Raw genomic sequence first — 21,866 nt, 5'->3', positions numbered from 1 at the left:
TTAAAATTACATAACATAAAATTAATAATATTTTAATAATTATATAAATTAATTCTTATTTAAAATAATCTTATATTAATCTCAACAAATACTCTAATAATATATTTTGTCATAAATTTTTTTATATTTAAAATAAATATTATAATATATAAATACTTATATCAGTATAAAATTTCTTTATATAATTATGAAAAAATTAATTTAATAGTTAATTATTGATATTAATGCATAAATAAAAGTATTTTCTAATGAAATATATTTTGTCAATGTTCGATTAACACATTTCATAATAATACGTTTTCATTATTGACAAAAAAAGTTTTTCTAAAAATGAAATCTTATACTATAATATATATATTTATATATTAAATTTTTTAATTATTTATATACTAATAATTTATAATAAATCGATATTAAATAAAAAATAAAAATATATACTTTTTAAGTTTACCTTAAAAATATTATTGTTTTGTATGATTGAAATAATTAATATTAAACTATGTTTATTAATAATTGTTAATAAAAAAATTAAATATATTTTAATTTATAAAATAAATATTATTATTAAATTTATAATTTATTATTTTATATATTATAGAAATTGAAAAAATAAATCATGTTTACTACGACAGTAAATTAGAAATACTATTTAATTTTTATGTGTTTTCTACATGGTACTTTGACTTACATAGGGACTTATATTATTGTGAATAATGATATAATTGAAAACCTTTATTTTTTATTTGATAGAATTATTATATTTTATCATTTAAATATTTATAATAAATACATTATTTTTATAAAGTAAAAAATATGGCCGAAGAAAATTCTACAGCTGTTGCAGCAACTGCGGTTACTGCTGCTTCTACAACACCAACAAAAAAAGCAACAGCTTCTGGTGCTAAACGTACAAAACAACATTCAAAACCAACACATCCACGTACATCAGAAATGGTTGTTAACGCAATTAAAAATTTAAAAGAACGTGGTGGTTCATCATTACAAGCAATTAAAAAATATTTAGCTGCAAATTATAAAGTGGATTCTGATAAAATTTCACCATTTATTAAAAAATATTTAAAAGCTGCTGTAACTGAGGGAGCCTTGGTACAAACTAAAGGTAAAGGTGCATCTGGTTCATTCAAATTGGCTGCTTCCGCTTCATCTAATTCTTCAGCTAAATCAAAAGTATCCAAAAAAGAAAGTGGAGCAAAAGGTTCAGCAAAGAGTGCTAAAAGTAAACGGGCACCAAAAGAAAAGAAAGCCACAACTACATCATTGGCAGCCAAAAAGCCTAAAGCAAAAAAAGCGACTCCATCATCATCAACTGCTGCTAAAAAAGTTACTGCAAAATCATCAGCGGCATCAAAAAAAGCACCAGTTAAAGCAAAACCAGCAAAAAGTACAAAATCCGCTGCCAAAAGTAGCCCTGCTCGTAAACCGAAAGCACCAAAAGCTAAGAAAGCTTCTGTTGCCAAATCATCTCCTACAAAAATTAAAAAAGCAGCACCAAAAAAGAAATGATCTGTTACTTTAATAATATATTGAAATATTTCATTATTTTTGCTAAAAAATGAAAATAACATAGGCCTTAATACAGGCCACAAATTAATATTTGATAAGAGTAAATTATTTTTTGTATAAATATTTTATAAAATAATAGTTTAGAAACATTTGCCACAGTCAGTACCACGGATGGGTGGCCACTTGAGAATACTGTGTGCGGTTGCATTTTTATTTAAAATATATGGTATAATAAATAAGTATATATTTAAATTGATTACTTCATTGAAAATTTTAATAATATACTTTAATATTAATGATATTTATGAAAAATATATATTTGTAAAAATTTTCATTTATTACTGGCAACAGCCATACCACGTTGAAAACACCGGTTCTCGTCCGATCACCGAAGTTAAGCAACATTGGGCACAGTCAGTACTTGGATGGGTGACCGCTTGGGAACACTGTGTGCGGTTGCCTTTTTATATTAAAAATATAAATTATTTTTCTTCTTTTCTTTTTTTTTACACACCATATATAAATATATGTTATTTAGAAATGTAAACCTTTTATATTATTCATCAACAAATAAATATTATTTTTTGTATAAAATTTTATTGCATTTATAACTCATATCATGGTTACTTTAAAGCGAGAAGTTTTTTTAATATTTCAAATGAATATAAAATAATATAAATTTTATGAAATTTATTTATTTTTAGAAATAGCAATCGCTTATAATTATAACAAAATTTTAATAATGTTTAATTTTATTTCAATAATTTATATTTATATATATATATATATATATATATATATATATATATATTTTTTAATAAAAATAATATACTCTTATTTAATAATATATGTTGGTCCTATATATAGGACCGAAAATATTTCTTATTTGTTTTTTTTTTTTTAAATTGTCATTTAAAACGCTTATGCACGTTCTCCACGAATACGTCTTGCCAATTGTATATCCTTAGGCATAATTGTAACACGCTTTGCATGAATTGCGCATAAATTGGTATCTTCAAATAAACCTACTAAATAGGCTTCACTAGCTTCTTGTAATGCCATAACAGCTGAACTTTGAAAACGTAAATCGGTTTTAAAATCTTGTGCAATTTCACGTACTAAACGTTGGAATGGTAATTTACGAATTAACAATTCAGTACTTTTTTGATAACGACGAATTTCTCGTAAAGCTACTGTACCAGGACGATATCTGTGTGGTTTTTTTACTCCACCAGTTGCTGGTGCACTTTTACGTGCAGCTTTCGTTGCTAATTGTTTTCTTGGTGCTTTACCACCAGTTGATTTACGTGCAGTTTGCTTGGTTCTAGCCATTTTCAAATAATAATGTTTTTACAAAAAAACACACAATTTTAAAAATTATATTCGACAATTTGATACTACAAAGTCAAATGTTTAAATGCGAAATAAATGTGTTGTATTTATATTTATATGAAATTTCAAAATTTTTGTTGTCATATCCTATTGGATAGCTATCAGAGTATGGACTAATCAAATTGTATAGGCGTGGCTTAAAAAATCTTTAATGCTTTATATAAAAAGGCACAATTGTACCGGCGCTCACATACATTACAATACTTGTGAGGTTAACACACGTGTTATCCGTTCGTTAAAATATTGTAAATAATTTTTTATTAAAATGACTGGCAGAGGAAAAGGTGGAAAGGGTCTTGGAAAAGGGGGTGCAAAACGTCATAGAAAAGTTTTGCGTGATAATATCCAAGGTATTACAAAACCTGCAATTCGTCGTTTAGCACGACGAGGTGGAGTAAAACGTATCTCTGGTTTAATTTATGAAGAAACACGTGGTGTACTTAAAGTATTCCTTGAAAATGTTATTCGGGATGCTGTTACATATACTGAACACGCAAAACGTAAAACAGTTACAGCTATGGATGTTGTATATGCATTAAAACGACAAGGTCGTACTTTGTATGGTTTTGGAGGTTAAGAAAATATAATAATTTACTTAAAATATTTAGTAAATTTATTAAAGAATATTTAATACATCCGATAAATTTAAACAGGCTTTCCTTTTTGGGAAGCCACTAATTTTATTTATATAAGAGTAAATAAATTTGTTAATAAATATAACATATTATATAATTTGTTTACAACAAATTATTTTGTTTATAACATACATTACCAAATATTTTTATTTTTTTTTTTTATTGTAATATATCTGCAATAATAAATTATAATTTGTATATTATCTATTTTATTTTACAATAACTTATTGAATTTTTGAAAAAATTTTATTATAAATTAATATACTATTATATTTTTTATATATACAAGTTAAGAGTAACAAGTATCGATAGGAGATTATCGAATTTATAACTAATAAAACATTTCGCCTTAATCAAAGAAAATAAAGATTTTGCTATACCATTTTTTATACTTTCAATAAATAATTTATTATTAAATTTTTATTATTTCATTTATTTTTTAAAATTATTAAAAATATTTTTCTAATAATTATAAGCGTACATAAACAAGTAGTAAATGTAAAATGAAAATAATAAAGGTAATGTAATGCATTTGCATTACACTGATTTACGATATATATTCCGCGATATCCTTTATTATATTTAAAATTAATAATATTGATATACTAATAATAGATATATTCAAGCTATTAATATATAAAATTTTATATTAAATATGATATTAATAATTGTTTATTTAATTTTTTTGTATATATAAAAATAATTTACTCTTATTTAAAAAATTTGATGGCTCTCTTAAAAAGAGAGCCGTTTTTATATGTTGATGTATTTTTATGTTATCAATTAAATAATATTTTCGATTTATTTATTTTGAACTTGTATATTTTGTAACAGCTTTAGTACCTTCACTAACAGCGTGCTTTGCCAATTCACCAGGTAATAATAATCGAACTGCGGTTTGAATTTCCCGACTTGTGATTGTTGAACGTTTATTATAATGTGCTAAACGTGATGCTTCAGCAGCAATACGTTCAAAAATATCATTAACAAAACTGTTCATGATACTCATAGCTTTACTAGAGATACCAGTATCAGGATGCACTTGTTTTAATACTTTGTAAATGTAAATTGCATATGATTCCTTGCGCTTCCTCTTCTTTTTCTTATCACTCTTTGATATATTTTTTTGAGCTTTGCCAGCTTTTTTTGCTGCTTTTCCACTTGTTTTTGGTGGCATTGTTACAAACAATTAATATACACAGATAGTTACAGAACACCAGTCAGTATATGTATGAGCGTGTCGTGTATACAACTAGCGTATTATATACGCGAAGATGGATATAACAATAAAAATGAATACTACTCTCTGATTGGCTGAAAATAATACTATAAGGTGATTGGTTTATTTTTAAAGTTTTATATTTTATAAATATTATAAATTAAAATACCCAAATAACATTTTAAACATTTATGTTACAATCCCCGTAACGTACACATCTGTGTGATTATATTTACAAAAAAAAATATTAATTAAATAAATTTATTCGCTATGTCTGGACGAGGTAAAGGTGGTAAAGTAAAGGGAAAGGCAAAGTCAAGATCAAGCCGAGCAGGATTACAATTTCCTGTTGGAAGAATTCACAGATTATTACGAAAAGGAAATTATGCTGAACGAGTAGGTGCTGGTGCCCCAGTATATTTGGCTGCTGTTATGGAATATTTGGCTGCAGAAGTTCTCGAGTTAGCTGGTAATGCTGCCCGTGATAACAAAAAAACACGTATCATTCCACGTCATTTACAATTGGCAATTCGTAATGATGAAGAATTAAATAAATTATTATCTGGTGTAACAATTGCTCAAGGTGGTGTATTACCAAACATTCAAGCAGTGTTATTACCAAAGAAAACTGAAAAGAAAGCATAAATTAAAAACATTGCATTAATTTTTATAATAATAATACATCGATCATAGGCCTTTTAATAAAAGGCCACAAATTTATTTAAAATAAGAGTAAAAATTATTTTTATAAATAATATATTATAATATTTTTTTAAAGAATCAATTTAAATAATTATAAATTAATGATTCTTTTTTTTTTTTTTCTTTTTTATATGTTATTATGGAAATAATTCATCATATTATGATGACATTTAGGTAACATATTATAAGAATATTCATAAAATATTATCAAAATAATATTGTATTATGATGATATTTAGACAAAATATTATAAGAATATACACAAAATATTATCAAAATAATATCATTAGATAACAAAACTGTTCATGATACTCATACCTTTACTAGAGATAAAAGTATCAGGATGCACTTGTATTAATACATATTATCACAACATCACAAAATATTTTTTAAAAGGAAAAATTTTTTAAAAATTATTATAAAATTTGATTGAATTAAATTTCAATTTATTTTTTTAATAATTAAAGAAAAAAAAAAGCATATAAACTTTCTATTGAAAATGTTATTTTCAACTAGATGGCCAAGTGAACTTTGTTACACAAACAATATATGACGTATTCGTTATTTAAATAATCAGTATCCTTTGATATTATATCAATACGTTACTCTCTTCTTTTGATACATATTAATAAAATTTCAATTTATAAGATTTTATGTCAATTATATAAATAATATTATAAATTTTCTAAATACATAAGTTAAGTAACAAAAAATTTGAATAACAAGATAAATTTATATATTATGTTTTAATACTCGATACTATAATATATCGCATCCGTTACCAATTATTCGGTATCCTTTGATTTATACACAGAATGAACCAAAAATATGTATCAAATTTATTTTATTTATTTATATATTTAATATTATTATTATTATTTTATATTACAAAGTTTCTTAACGAAGCTTACAATGATTTCTCATATCGTACTTAACAAAATTATTTAGATCATATAAAATTTAAATTGTTAAAAAATTTTTATATTTATTATTATTATTTATTTTTATTAAAATTACATAACATAAAATTAATAATATTTTAATAATTATATAAATTAATTCTTATTTAAAATAATCTTATATTAATCTCAACAAATACTCTAATAATATATTTTGTCATAAATTTTTTTATATTTAAAATAAATATTATAATATATAAATACTTATATCAGTATAAAATTTCTTTATATAATTATGAAAAAATTAATTTAATAGTTAATTATTGATATTAATGCATAAATAAAAGTATTTTCTAATGAAATATATTTTGTCAATGTTCGATTAACACATTTCATAATAATACGTTTTCATTATTGACAAAAAAAGTTTTTCTAAAAATGAAATCTTATACTATAATATATATATTTATATATTAAATTTTTTAATTATTTATATACTAATAATTTATAATAAATCGATATTAAATAAAAAATAAAAATATATACTTTTTAAGTTTACCTTAAAAATATTATTGTTTTGTATGATTGAAATAATTAATATTAAACTATGTTTATTAATAATTGTTAATAAAAAAATTAAATATATTTTAATTTATAAAATAAATATTATTATTAAATTTATAATTTATTATTTTATATATTATAGAAATTGAAAAAATAAATCATGTTTACTACGACAGTAAATTAGAAATACTATTTAATTTTTATGTGTTTTCTACATGGTACTTTGACTTACATAGGGACTTATATTATTGTGAATAATGATATAATTGAAAACCTTTATTTTTTATTTGATAGAATTATTATATTTTATCATTTAAATATTTATAATAAATACATTATTTTTATAAAGTAAAAAATATGGCCGAAGAAAATTCTACAGCTGTTGCAGCAACTGCGGTTACTGCTGCTTCTACAACACCAACAAAAAAAGCAACAGCTTCTGGTGCTAAACGTACAAAACAACATTCAAAACCAACACATCCACGTACATCAGAAATGGTTGTTAACGCAATTAAAAATTTAAAAGAACGTGGTGGTTCATCATTACAAGCAATTAAAAAATATTTAGCTGCAAATTATAAAGTGGATTCTGATAAAATTTCACCATTTATTAAAAAATATTTAAAAGCTGCTGTAACTGAGGGAGCCTTGGTACAAACTAAAGGTAAAGGTGCATCTGGTTCATTCAAATTGGCTGCTTCCGCTTCATCTAATTCTTCAGCTAAATCAAAAGTATCCAAAAAAGAAAGTGGAGCAAAAGGTTCAGCAAAGAGTGCTAAAAGTAAACGGGCACCAAAAGAAAAGAAAGCCACAACTACATCATTGGCAGCCAAAAAGCCTAAAGCAAAAAAAGCGACTCCATCATCATCAACTGCTGCTAAAAAAGTTACTGCAAAATCATCAGCGGCATCAAAAAAAGCACCAGTTAAAGCAAAACCAGCAAAAAGTACAAAATCCGCTGCCAAAAGTAGCCCTGCTCGTAAACCGAAAGCACCAAAAGCTAAGAAAGCTTCTGTTGCCAAATCATCTCCTACAAAAATTAAAAAAGCAGCACCAAAAAAGAAATGATCTGTTACTTTAATAATATATTGAAATATTTCATTATTTTTGCTAAAAAATGAAAATAACATAGGCCTTAATACAGGCCACAAATTAATATTTGATAAGAGTAAATTATTTTTTGTATAAATATTTTATAAAATAATAGTTTAGAAACATTTGCCACAGTCAGTACCACGGATGGGTGGCCACTTGAGAATACTGTGTGCGGTTGCATTTTTATTTAAAATATATGGTATAATAAATAAGTATATATTTAAATTGATTACTTCATTGAAAATTTTAATAATATACTTTAATATTAATGATATTTATGAAAAATATATATTTGTAAAAATTTTCATTTATTACTGGCAACAGCCATACCACGTTGAAAACACCGGTTCTCGTCCGATCACCGAAGTTAAGCAACATTGGGCACAGTCAGTACTTGGATGGGTGACCGCTTGGGAACACTGTGTGCGGTTGCCTTTTTATATTAAAAATATAAATTATTTTTCTTCTTTTCTTTTTTTTTACACACCATATATAAATATATGTTATTTAGAAATGTAAACCTTTTATATTATTCATCAACAAATAAATATTATTTTTTGTATAAAATTTTATTGCATTTATAACTCATATCATGGTTACTTTAAAGCGAGAAGTTTTTTTAATATTTCAAATGAATATAAAATAATATAAATTTTATGAAATTTATTTATTTTTAGAAATAGCAATCGCTTATAATTATAACAAAATTTTAATAATGTTTAATTTTATTTCAATAATTTATATTTATATATATATATATATATATATATATATATATATATATATTTTTTAATAAAAATAATATACTCTTATTTAATAATATATGTTGGTCCTATATATAGGACCGAAAATATTTCTTATTTGTTTTTTTTTTTTTAAATTGTCATTTAAAACGCTTATGCACGTTCTCCACGAATACGTCTTGCCAATTGTATATCCTTAGGCATAATTGTAACACGCTTTGCATGAATTGCGCATAAATTGGTATCTTCAAATAAACCTACTAAATAGGCTTCACTAGCTTCTTGTAATGCCATAACAGCTGAACTTTGAAAACGTAAATCGGTTTTAAAATCTTGTGCAATTTCACGTACTAAACGTTGGAATGGTAATTTACGAATTAACAATTCAGTACTTTTTTGATAACGACGAATTTCTCGTAAAGCTACTGTACCAGGACGATATCTGTGTGGTTTTTTTACTCCACCAGTTGCTGGTGCACTTTTACGTGCAGCTTTCGTTGCTAATTGTTTTCTTGGTGCTTTACCACCAGTTGATTTACGTGCAGTTTGCTTGGTTCTAGCCATTTTCAAATAATAATGTTTTTACAAAAAAACACACAATTTTAAAAATTATATTCGACAATTTGATACTACAAAGTCAAATGTTTAAATGCGAAATAAATGTGTTGTATTTATATTTATATGAAATTTCAAAATTTTTGTTGTCATATCCTATTGGATAGCTATCAGAGTATGGACTAATCAAATTGTATAGGCGTGGCTTAAAAAATCTTTAATGCTTTATATAAAAAGGCACATTGTACCGGCGCTCACATACATTACAATACTTGTGAGGTTAACACACGTGTTATCCGTTCGTTAAAATATTGTAAATAATTTTTTATTAAAATGACTGGCAGAGGAAAAGGTGGAAAGGGTCTTGGAAAAGGGGGTGCAAAACGTCATAGAAAAGTTTTGCGTGATAATATCCAAGGTATTACAAAACCTGCAATTCGTCGTTTAGCACGACGAGGTGGAGTAAAACGTATCTCTGGTTTAATTTATGAAGAAACACGTGGTGTACTTAAAGTATTCCTTGAAAATGTTATTCGGGATGCTGTTACATATACTGAACACGCAAAACGTAAAACAGTTACAGCTATGGATGTTGTATATGCATTAAAACGACAAGGTCGTACTTTGTATGGTTTTGGAGGTTAAGAAAATATAATAATTTACTTAAAATATTTAGTAAATTTATTAAAGAATATTTAATACATCCGATAAATTTAAACAGGCTTTCCTTTTTGGGAAGCCACTAATTTTATTTATATAAGAGTAAATAAATTTGTTAATAAATATAACATATTATATAATTTGTTTACAACAAATTATTTTGTTTATAACATACATTACCAAATATTTTTATTTTTTTTTTTTATTGTAATATATCTGCAATAATAAATTATAATTTGTATATTATCTATTTTATTTTACAATAACTTATTGAATTTTTGAAAAAATTTTATTATAAATTAATATACTATTATATTTTTTATATATACAAGTTAAGAGTAACAAGTATCGATAGGAGATTATCGAATTTATAACTAATAAAACATTTCGCCTTAATCAAAGAAAATAAAGATTTTGCTATACCATTTTTTATACTTTCAATAAATAATTTATTATTAAATTTTTATTATTTCATTTATTTTTTAAAATTATTAAAAATATTTTTCTAATAATTATAAGCGTACATAAACAAGTAGTAAATGTAAAATGAAAATAATAAAGGTAATGTAATGCATTTGCATTACACTGATTTACGATATATATTCCGCGATATCCTTTATTATATTTAAAATTAATAATATTGATATACTAATAATAGATATATTCAAGCTATTAATATATAAAATTTTATATTAAATATGATATTAATAATTGTTTATTTAATTTTTTTGTATATATAAAAATAATTTACTCTTATTTAAAAAATTTGATGGCTCTCTTAAAAAGAGAGCCGTTTTTATATGTTGATGTATTTTTATGTTATCAATTAAATAATATTTTCGATTTATTTATTTTGAACTTGTATATTTTGTAACAGCTTTAGTACCTTCACTAACAGCGTGCTTTGCCAATTCACCAGGTAATAATAATCGAACTGCGGTTTGAATTTCCCGACTTGTGATTGTTGAACGTTTATTATAATGTGCTAAACGTGATGCTTCAGCAGCAATACGTTCAAAAATATCATTAACAAAACTGTTCATGATACTCATAGCTTTACTAGAGATACCAGTATCAGGATGCACTTGTTTTAATACTTTGTAAATGTAAATTGCATATGATTCCTTGCGCTTCCTCTTCTTTTTCTTATCACTCTTTGATATATTTTTTTGAGCTTTGCCAGCTTTTTTTGCTGCTTTTCCACTTGTTTTTGGTGGCATTGTTACAAACAATTAATATACACAGATAGTTACAGAACACCAGTCAGTATATGTATGAGCGTGTCGTGTAAATCAAAATCAAAATCAAAATCAAAATCAATTTATTTGTCAGTTTATGAATACAATATTTTTAACACATTACAGTGATATTTTTGATATAAAATTATATAGGTTCCTTACTACCCTAATATAAAAGAAAAATATATTTAAGATGATACATAATTTTTTTTTTTTTAGTTTAAATGAGTTTTAGTTGAGGAAAAATTTTCAAAAACCTCATGAAAGCGTGTCGTGTATACAACTAGCGTATTATATACGCGAAGATGGATATAACAATAAAAATGAATACTACTCTCTGATTGGCTGAAAATAATACTATAAGGTGATTGGTTTATTTTTAAAGTTTTATATTTTATAAATATTATAAATTAAAATACCCAAATAACATTTTAAACATTTATGTTACAATCCCCGTAACGTACACATCTGTGTGATTATATTTACAAAAAAAAATATTAATTAAATAAATTTATTCGCTATGTCTGGACGAGGTAAAGGTGGTAAAGTAAAGGGAAAGGCAAAGTCAAGATCAAGCCGAGCAGGATTACAATTTCCTGTTGGAAGAATTCACAGATTATTACGAAAAGGAAATTATGCTGAACGAGTAGGTGCTGGTGCCCCAGTATATTTGGCTGCTGTTATGGAATATTTGGCTGCAGAAGTTCTCGAGTTAGCTGGTAATGCTGCCCGTGATAACAAAAAAACACGTATCATTCCACGTCATTTACAATTGGCAATTCGTAATGATGAAGAATTAAATAAATTATTATCTGGTGTAACAATTGCTCAAGGTGGTGTATTACCAAACATTCAAGCAGTGTTATTACCAAAGAAAACTGAAAAGAAAGCATAAATTAAAAACATTGCATTAATTTTTATAATAATAATACATCGATCATAGGCCTTTTATTAAAAGGCCACAAATTTATTTAAAATAAGAGTAAAAATTATTTTTATAAATAATATATTATAATATTTTTTTAAAGAATCAATTTAAATAATTATAAATTAATGATTCTTTTTTTTTTTTTCTTTTTTATATGTTATTATGGAAATAATTCATCATATTATGATGACATTTAGGTAACATATTATAAGAATATTCATAAAATATTATCAAAATAATATTGTATTATGATGATATTTAGACAAAATATTATAAGAATATACACAAAATATTATCAAAATAATATCATTAGATAACAAAACTGTTCATGATACTCATACCTTTACTAGAGATAAAAGTATCAGGATGCACTTGTATTAATACATATTATCACAACATCACAAAATATTTTTTAAAAGGAAAAATTTTTTAAAAATTATTAAAAAATTTGATTGAATTAAATTTCAATTTATTTTTTTAATAATTAAAGAAAAAAAAAAGCATATAAACTTTCTATTGAAAATGTTATTTTCAACTAGATGGCCAAGTGAACTTTGTTACACAAACAATATATGACGTATTCGTTATTTAAATAATCAGTATCCTTTGATATTATATCAATACGTTACTCTCTTCTTTTGATACATATTAATAAAATTTCAATTTATAAGATTTTATGTCAATTATATAAATAATATTATAAATTTTCTAAATACATAAGTTAAGTAACAAAAAATTTGAATAACAAGATAAATTTATATATTATGTTTTAATACTCGATACTATAATATATCGCATCCGTTACCAATTATTCGGTATCCTTTGATTTATACACAGAATGAACCAAAAATATGTATCAAATTTATTTTATTTATTTATATATTTAATATTATTATTATTATTTTATATTACAAAGTTTCTTAACGAAGCTTACAATGATTTCTCATATCGTACTTAACAAAATTATTTAGATCATATAAAATTTAAATTGTTAAAAAATTTTTATATTTATTATTATTATTTATTTTTATTAAAATTACATAACATAAAATTAATAATATTTTAATAATTATATAAATTAATTCTTATTTAAAATAATCTTATATTAATCTCAACAAATACTCTAATAATATATTTTGTCATAAATTTTTTTATATTTAAAATAAATATTATAATATATAAATACTTATATCAGTATAAAATTTCTTTATATAATTATGAAAAAATTAATTTAATAGTTAATTATTGATATTAATGCATAAATAAAAGTATTTTCTAATGAAATATATTTTGTCAATGTTCGATTAACACATTTCATAATAATACGTTTTCATTATTGACAAAAAAAGTTTTTCTAAAAATGAAATCTTATACTATAATATATATATTTATATATTAAATTTTTTAATTATTTATATACTAATAATTTATAATAAATCGATATTAAATAAAAAATAAAAATATATACTTTTTAAGTTTACCTTAAAAATATTATTGTTTTGTATGATTGAAATAATTAATATTAAACTATGTTTATTAATAATTGTTAATAAAAAAATTAAATATATTTTAATTTATAAAATAAATATTATTATTAAATTTATAATTTATTATTTTATATATTATAGAAATTGAAAAAATAAATCATGTTTACTACGACAGTAAATTAGAAATACTATTTAATTTTTATGTGTTTTCTACATGGTACTTTGACTTACATAGGGACTTATATTATTGTGAATAATGATATAATTGAAAACCTTTATTTTTTATTTGATAGAATTATTATATTTTATCATTTAAATATTTATAATAAATACATTATTTTTATAAAGTAAAAAATATGGCCGAAGAAAATTCTACAGCTGTTGCAGCAACTGCGGTTACTGCTGCTTCTACAACACCAACAAAAAAAGCAACAGCTTCTGGTGCTAAACGTACAAAACAACATTCAAAACCAACACATCCACGTACATCAGAAATGGTTGTTAACGCAATTAAAAATTTAAAAGAACGTGGTGGTTCATCATTACAAGCAATTAAAAAATATTTAGCTGCAAATTATAAAGTGGATTCTGATAAAATTTCACCATTTATTAAAAAATATTTAAAAGCTGCTGTAACTGAGGGAGCCTTGGTACAAACTAAAGGTAAAGGTGCATCTGGTTCATTCAAATTGGCTGCTTCCGCTTCATCTAATTCTTCAGCTAAATCAAAAGTATCCAAAAAAGAAAGTGGAGCAAAAGGTTCAGCAAAGAGTGCTAAAAGTAAACGGGCACCAAAAGAAAAGAAAGCCACAACTACATCATTGGCAGCCAAAAAGCCTAAAGCAAAAAAAGCGACTCCATCATCATCAACTGCTGCTAAAAAAGTTACTGCAAAATCATCAGCGGCATCAAAAAAAGCACCAGTTAAAGCAAAACCAGCAAAAAGTACAAAATCCGCTGCCAAAAGTAGCCCTGCTCGTAAACCGAAAGCACCAAAAGCTAAGAAAGCTTCTGTTGCCAAATCATCTCCTACAAAAATTAAAAAAGCAGCACCAAAAAAGAAATGATCTGTTACTTTAATAATATATTGAAATATTTCATTATTTTTGCTAAAAAATGAAAATAACATAGGCCTTAATACAGGCCACAAATTAATATTTGATAAGAGTAAATTATTTTTTGTATAAATATTTTATAAAATAATAGTTTAGAAACATTTGCCACAGTCAGTACCACGGATGGGTGGCCACTTGAGAATACTGTGTGCGGTTGCATTTTTATTTAAAATATATGGTATAATAAATAAGTATATATTTAAATTGATTACTTCATTGAAAATTTTAATAATATACTTTAATATTAATGATATTTATGAAAAATATATATTTGTAAAAATTTTCATTTATTACTGGCAACAGCCATACCACGTTGAAAACACCGGTTCTCGTCCGATCACCGAAGTTAAGCAACATTGGGCACAGTCAGTACTTGGATGGGTGACCGCTTGGGAACACTGTGTGCGGTTGCCTTTTTATATTAAAAATATAAATTATTTTTCTTCTTTTCTTTTTTTTTACACACCATATATAAATATATGTTATTTAGAAATGTAAACCTTTTATATTATTCATCAACAAATAAATATTATTTTTTGTATAAAATTTTATTGCATTTATAACTCATATCATGGTTACTTTAAAGCGAGAAGTTTTTTTAATATTTCAAATGAATATAAAATAATATAAATTTTATGAAATTTATTTATTTTTAGAAATAGCAATCGCTTATAATTATAACAAAATTTTAATAATGTTTAATTTTATTTCAATAATTTATATTTATATATATATATATATATATATATATATATATATATTTTTTTTAATAAAAATAATATACTCTTATTTAATAATATATGTTGGTCCTATATATAGGACCGAAAATATTTCTTATTTGTTTTTTTTTTTTTAAATTGTCATTTAAAACGCTTATGCACGTTCTCCACGAATACGTCTTGCCAATTGTATATCCTTAGGCATAATTGTAACACGCTTTGCATGAATTGCGCATAAATTGGTATCTTCAAATAAACCTACTAAATAGGCTTCACTAGCTTCTTGTAATGCCATAACAGCTGAACTTTGAAAACGTAAATCGGTTTTAAAATCTTGTGCAATTTCACGTACTAAACGTTGGAATGGTAATTTACGAATTAACAATTCAGTACTTTTTTGATAACGACGAATTTCTCGTAAAGCTACTGTACCAGGACGATATCTGTGTGGTTTTTTTACTCCACCAGTTGCTGGTGCACTTTTACGTGCAGCTTTCGTTGCTAATTGTTTTCTTGGTGCTTTACCACCAGTTGATTTACGTGCAGTTTGCTTGGTTCTAGCCATTTTCAAATAATAATGTTTTTACAAAAAAACACACAATTTTAAAAATTATATTCGACAATTTGATACTACAAAGTCAAATGTTTAAATGCGAAATAAATGTGTTGTATTTATATTTATATGAAATTTCAAAATTTTTGTTGTCATATCCTATTGGATAGCTATCAGAGTATGGACTAATCAAATTGTATAGGCGTGGCTTAAAAAATCTTTAATGCTTTATATAAAAAGGCACAATTGTACCGGCGCTCACATACATTACAATACTTGTGAGGTTAACACACGTGTTATCCGTTCGTTAAAATATTGTAAATAATTTTTTATTAAAATGACTGGCAGAGGAAAAGGTGGAAAGGGTCTTGGAAAAGGGGGTGCAAAACGTCATAGAAAAGTTTTGCGTGATAATATCCAAGGTATTACAAAACCTGCAATTCGTCGTTTAGCACGACGAGGTGGAGTAAAACGTATCTCTGGTTTAATTTATGAAGAAACACGTGGTGTACTTAAAGTATTCCTTGAAAATGTTATTCGGGATGCTGTTACATATACTGAACACGCAAAACGTAAAACAGTTACAGCTATGGATGTTGTATATGCATTAAAACGACAAGGTCGTACTTTGTATGGTTTTGGAGGTTAAGAAAATATAATAATTTACTTAAAATATTTAGTAAATTTATTAAAGAATATTTAATACATCCGATAAATTTAAACAGGCTTTCCTTTTTGGGAAGCCACTAATTTTATTTATATAAGAGTAAATAAATTTGTTAATAAATATAACATATTATATAATTTGTTTACAACAAATTATTTTGTTTATAACATACATTACCAAATATTTTTATTTTTTTTTTTTATTGTAATATATCTGCAATAATAAATTATAATTTGTATATTATCTATTTTATTTTACAATAACTTATTGAATTTTTGAAAAAATTTTATTATAAATTAATATACTATTATATTTTTTATATATACAAGTTAAGAGTAACAAGTATCGATAGGAGATTATCGAATTTATAACTAATAAAACATTTCGCCTTAATCAAAGAAAATAAAGATTTTGCTATACCATTTTTTATACTTTCAATAAATAATTTATTATTAAATTTTTATTATTTCATTTATTTTTTAAAATTATTAAAAATATTTTTCTAATAATTATAAGCGTACATAAACAAGTAGTAAATGTAAAATGAAAATAATAAAGGTAATGTAATGCAAATGCATTACATTGATTTACGATATATATTCCGCGATATCCTTTATTATATTTAAAATTAATAATATTGATATACTAATAATAGATATATTCAAGCTATTAATATATAAAATTTTATATTAAATATGATATTAATAATTGTTTATTTAATTTTTTTGTATATATAAAAATAATTTACTCTTATTTAAAAAATTTGATGGCTCTCTTAAAAAGAGAGCCGTTTTTATATGTTGATGTATTTTTATGTTATCAATTAAATAATATTTTCGATTTATTTATTTTGAACTTGTATATTTTGTAACAGCTTTAGTACCTTCACTAACAGCGTGCTTTGCCAATTCACCAGGTAATAATAATCGAACTGCGGTTTGAATTTCCCGACTTGTGATTGTTGAACGTTTATTATAATGTGCTAAACGTGATGCTTCAGCAGCAATACGTTCAAAAATATCATTAACAAAACTGTTCATGATACTCATAGCTTTACTAGAGATACCAGTATCAGGATGCACTTGTTTTAATACTTTGTAAATGTAAATTGCATATGATTCCTTGCGCTTCCTCTTCTTTTTCTTATCACTCTTTGATATATTTTTTTGAGCTTTGCCAGCTTTTTTTGCTGCTTTTCCACTTGTTTTTGGTGGCATTGTTACAAACAATTAATATACACAGATAGTTACAGAACACCAGTCAGTATATGTATGAGCGTGTCGTGTATACAACTAGCGTATTATATACGCGAAGATGGATATAACAATAAAAATGAATACTACTCTCTGATTGGCTGAAAATAATACTATAAGGTGATTGGTTTATTTTTAAAGTTTTATATTTTATAAATATTATAAATTAAAATACCCAAATAACATTTTAAACATTTATGTTACAATCCCCGTAACGTACACATCTGTGTGATTATATTTACAAAAAAAAATATTAATTAAATAAATTTATTCGCTATGTCTGGACGAGGTAAAGGTGGTAAAGTAAAGGGAAAGGCAAAGTCAAGATCAAGCCGAGCAGGATTACAATTTCCTGTTGGAAGAATTCACAGATTATTACGAAAAGGAAATTATGCTGAACGAGTAGGTGCTGGTGCCCCAGTATATTTGGCTGCTGTTATGGAATATTTGGCTGCAGAAGTTCTCGAGTTAGCTGGTAATGCTGCCCGTGATAACAAAAAAACACGTATCATTCCACGTCATTTACAATTGGCAATTCGTAATGATGAAGAATTAAATAAATTATTATCTGGTGTAACAATTGCTCAAGGTGGTGTATTACCAAACATTCAAGCAGTGTTATTACCAAAGAAAACTGAAAAGAAAGCATAAATTAAAAACATTGCATTAATTTTTATAATAATAATACATCGATCATAGGCCTTTTAATAAAAGGCCACAAATTTATTTAAAATAAGAGTAAAAATTATTTTTATAAATAATATATTATAATATTTTTTTAAAGAATCAATTTAAATAATTATAAATTAATGATTCTTTTTTTTTTTTTTCTTTTTTATATGTTATTATGGAAATAATTCATCATATTATGATGACATTTAGGTAACATATTATAAGAATATTCATAAAATATTATCAAAATAATATTGTATTATGATGATATTTAGACAAAATATTATAAGAATATACACAAAATATTATCAAAATAATATCATTAGATAACAAAACTGTTCATGATACTCATACCTTTACTAGAGATAAAAGTATCAGGATGCACTTGTATTAATACATATTATCACAACATCACAAAATATTTTTTAAAAGGAAAAATTTTTTAAAAATTATTATAAAATTTGATTGAATTAAATTTCAATTTATTTTTTTAATAATTAAAGAAAAAAAAAAGCATATAAACTTTCTATTGAAAATGTTATTTTCAACTAGATGGCCAAGTGAACTTTGTTACACAAACAATATATGACGTATTCGTTATTTAAATAATCAGTATCCTTTGATATTATATCAATACGTTACTCTCTTCTTTTGATACATATTAATAAAATTTCAATTTATAAGATTTTATGTCAATTATATAAATAATATTATAAATTTTCTAAATACATAAGTTAAGTAACAAAAAATTTGAATAACAAGATAAATTTATATATTATGTTTTAATACTCGATACTATAATATATCGCATCCGTTACCAATTATTCGGTATCCTTTGATTTATACACAGAATGAACCAAAAATATGTATCAAATTTATTTTATTTATTTATATATTTAATATTATTATTATTATTTTATATTACAAGTTTCTTAACGAAGCTTACAATGATTTCTCATATCGTACTTAACAAAATTATTTAGATCATATAAAATTTAAATTGTTAAAAAATTTTTATATTTATTATTATTATTTATTTTTATTAAATTACATAACATAAAATTAATAATATTTTAATAATTATATAAATTAATTCTTATTTAAAATAATCTTATATTAATCTCAACAAATACTCTAATAATATATTTTGTCATAAATTTTTTTATATTTAAAATAAATATTATAATATATAAATACTTATATCAGTATAAAATTTCTTTATATAATTATGAAAAAATTAATTTAATAGTTAATTATTGATATTAATGCATAAATAAAAGTATTTTCTAATGAAATATATTTTGTCAATGTTCGATTAACACATTTCATAATAATACGTTTTCATTATTGACAAAAAAAGTTTTTCTAAAAATGAAATCTTATACTATAATATATATATTTATATATTAAATTTTTTAATTATTTATATACTAATAATTTATAATAAATCGATATTAAATAAAAAATAAAAATATATACTTTTTAAGTTTACCTTAAAAATATTATTGTTTTGTATGATTGAAATAATTAATATTAAACTATGTTTATTAATAATTGTTAATAAAAAAATTAAATATATTTTAATTTATAAAATAAATATTATTATTAAATTTATAATTTATTATTTTATATATTATAGAAATTGAAAAAATAAATCATGTTTACTACGACAGTAAATTAGAAATACTATTTAATTTTTATGTGTTTTCTACATGGTACTTTGACTTACATAGGGACTTATATTATTGTGAATAATGATATAATTGAAAACCTTTATTTTTTATTTGATAGAATTATTATATTTTATCATTTAAATATTTATAATAAATACATTATTTTTTATAAAGTAAAAAAATATGGCCGAAGAAAATTCTACAGCTGTTGCAGCAACTGCGGTTACTGCTGCTTCTACAACACCAACAAAAAAAGCAACAGCTTCTGGTGCTAAACGTACAAAACAACATTCAAAACCAACACATCCACGTACATCAGAAATGGTTGTTAACGCAATTAAAAATTTAAAAGAACGTGGTGGTTCATCATTACAAGCAATTAAAAAATATTTAGCTGCAAATTATAAAGTGGATTCTGATAAAATTTCACCATTTATTAAAAAATATTTAAAAGCTGCTGTAACTGAGGGAGCCTTGGTACAAACTAAAGGTAAAGGTGCATCTGGTTCATTCAAATTGGCTGCTTCCGCTTCATCTAATTCTTCAGCTAAATCAAAAGTATCCAAAAAAGAAAGTGGAGCAAAAGGTTCAGCAAAGAGTGCTAAAAGTAAACGGGCACCAAAAGAAAAGAAAGCCACAACTACATCATTGGCAGCCAAAAAGCCTAAAGCAAAAAAAGCGACTCCATCATCATCAACTGCTGCTAAAAAAGTTACTGCAAAATCATCAGCGGCATCAAAAAAAGCACCAGTTAAAGCAAAACCAGCAAAAAGTACAAAATCCGCTGCCAAAAGTAGCCCTGCTCGTAAACCGAAAGCACCAAAAGCTAAGAAAGCTTCTGTTGCCAAATCATCTCCTACAAAAATTAAAAAAGCAGCACCAAAAAAGAAATGATCTGTTACTTTAATAATATATTGAAATATTTCATTATTTTTGCTAAAAAATGAAAATAACATAGGCCTTAATACAGGCCACAAATTAATATTTGATAAGAGTAAATTATTTTTTGTATAAATATTTTATAAAATAATAGTTTAGAAACATTTGCCACAGTCAGTACCACGGATGGGTGGCCACTTGAGAATACTGTGTGGCGGTTGCATTTTTATTTAAAATATATGGTATAATAAATAAGTATATATTTAAATTGATTACTTCATTGAAAATTTTAATAATATACTTTAATATTAATGATATTTATGAAAAATATATATTTGTAAAAATTTTCATTTATTACTGGCAACAGCCATACCACGTTGAAAACACCGGTTCTCGTCCGATCACCGAAGTTAAGCAACATTGGGCACAGTCAGTACTTGGATGGGTGACCGCTTGGGAACACTGTGTGCGGTTGCCTTTTTATATTAAAAATATAAATTATTTTTCTTCTTTTCTTTTTTTTACACACCATATATAAATATATGTTATTTAGAAATGTAAACCTTTTATATTATTCATCAACAAATAAATATTATTTTTTGTATAAAATTTTATTGCATTTATAACTCATATCATGGTTACTTTAAAGCGAGAAGTTTTTTTAATATTTCAAATGAATATAAAATAATATAAA

At 24.0% G+C, this 21,866-nt stretch overlaps 4 non-coding genes across 4 annotated transcripts; all 4 read left to right on the top strand.

Annotated features, from left to right (window-relative positions):
• The first annotated feature begins 1,867 nt into the window (after positions 1–1,867).
• LOC123303603 lies at positions 1,868–1,986 on the top strand. The gene has a single exon (XR_006535709.1). It is a non-coding gene; the product is annotated as a 5S ribosomal RNA (ribosomal RNA).
• Positions 1,987–8,346: 6,360 nt separating this feature from the next.
• On the top strand, positions 8,347–8,465 carry LOC123303602. Its single transcript, XR_006535708.1, has one exon. It is a non-coding gene; the product is annotated as a 5S ribosomal RNA (ribosomal RNA).
• A 6,586-nt stretch (positions 8,466–15,051) lies between these two features.
• Positions 15,052–15,170, top strand: LOC123303601. The gene has a single exon (XR_006535707.1). It is a non-coding gene; the product is annotated as a 5S ribosomal RNA (ribosomal RNA).
• Positions 15,171–21,531: 6,361 nt separating this feature from the next.
• On the top strand, positions 21,532–21,650 carry LOC123303600. The gene has a single exon (XR_006535706.1). It is a non-coding gene; the product is annotated as a 5S ribosomal RNA (ribosomal RNA).
• The last annotated feature ends 216 nt before the right edge of the window (positions 21,651–21,866 follow it).

The sequence above is a fragment of the Chrysoperla carnea genome (assembly GCF_905475395.1).
Source record: "Chrysoperla carnea chromosome X unlocalized genomic scaffold, inChrCarn1.1 SUPER_X_unloc_108, whole genome shotgun sequence".
Taxonomy (NCBI): Eukaryota; Metazoa; Arthropoda; class Insecta; order Neuroptera; family Chrysopidae; genus Chrysoperla; species Chrysoperla carnea.
The sequence above is the reverse complement of the archived record's forward strand: the minus strand, read 5'-3'. Positions and strand labels throughout refer to the sequence as shown.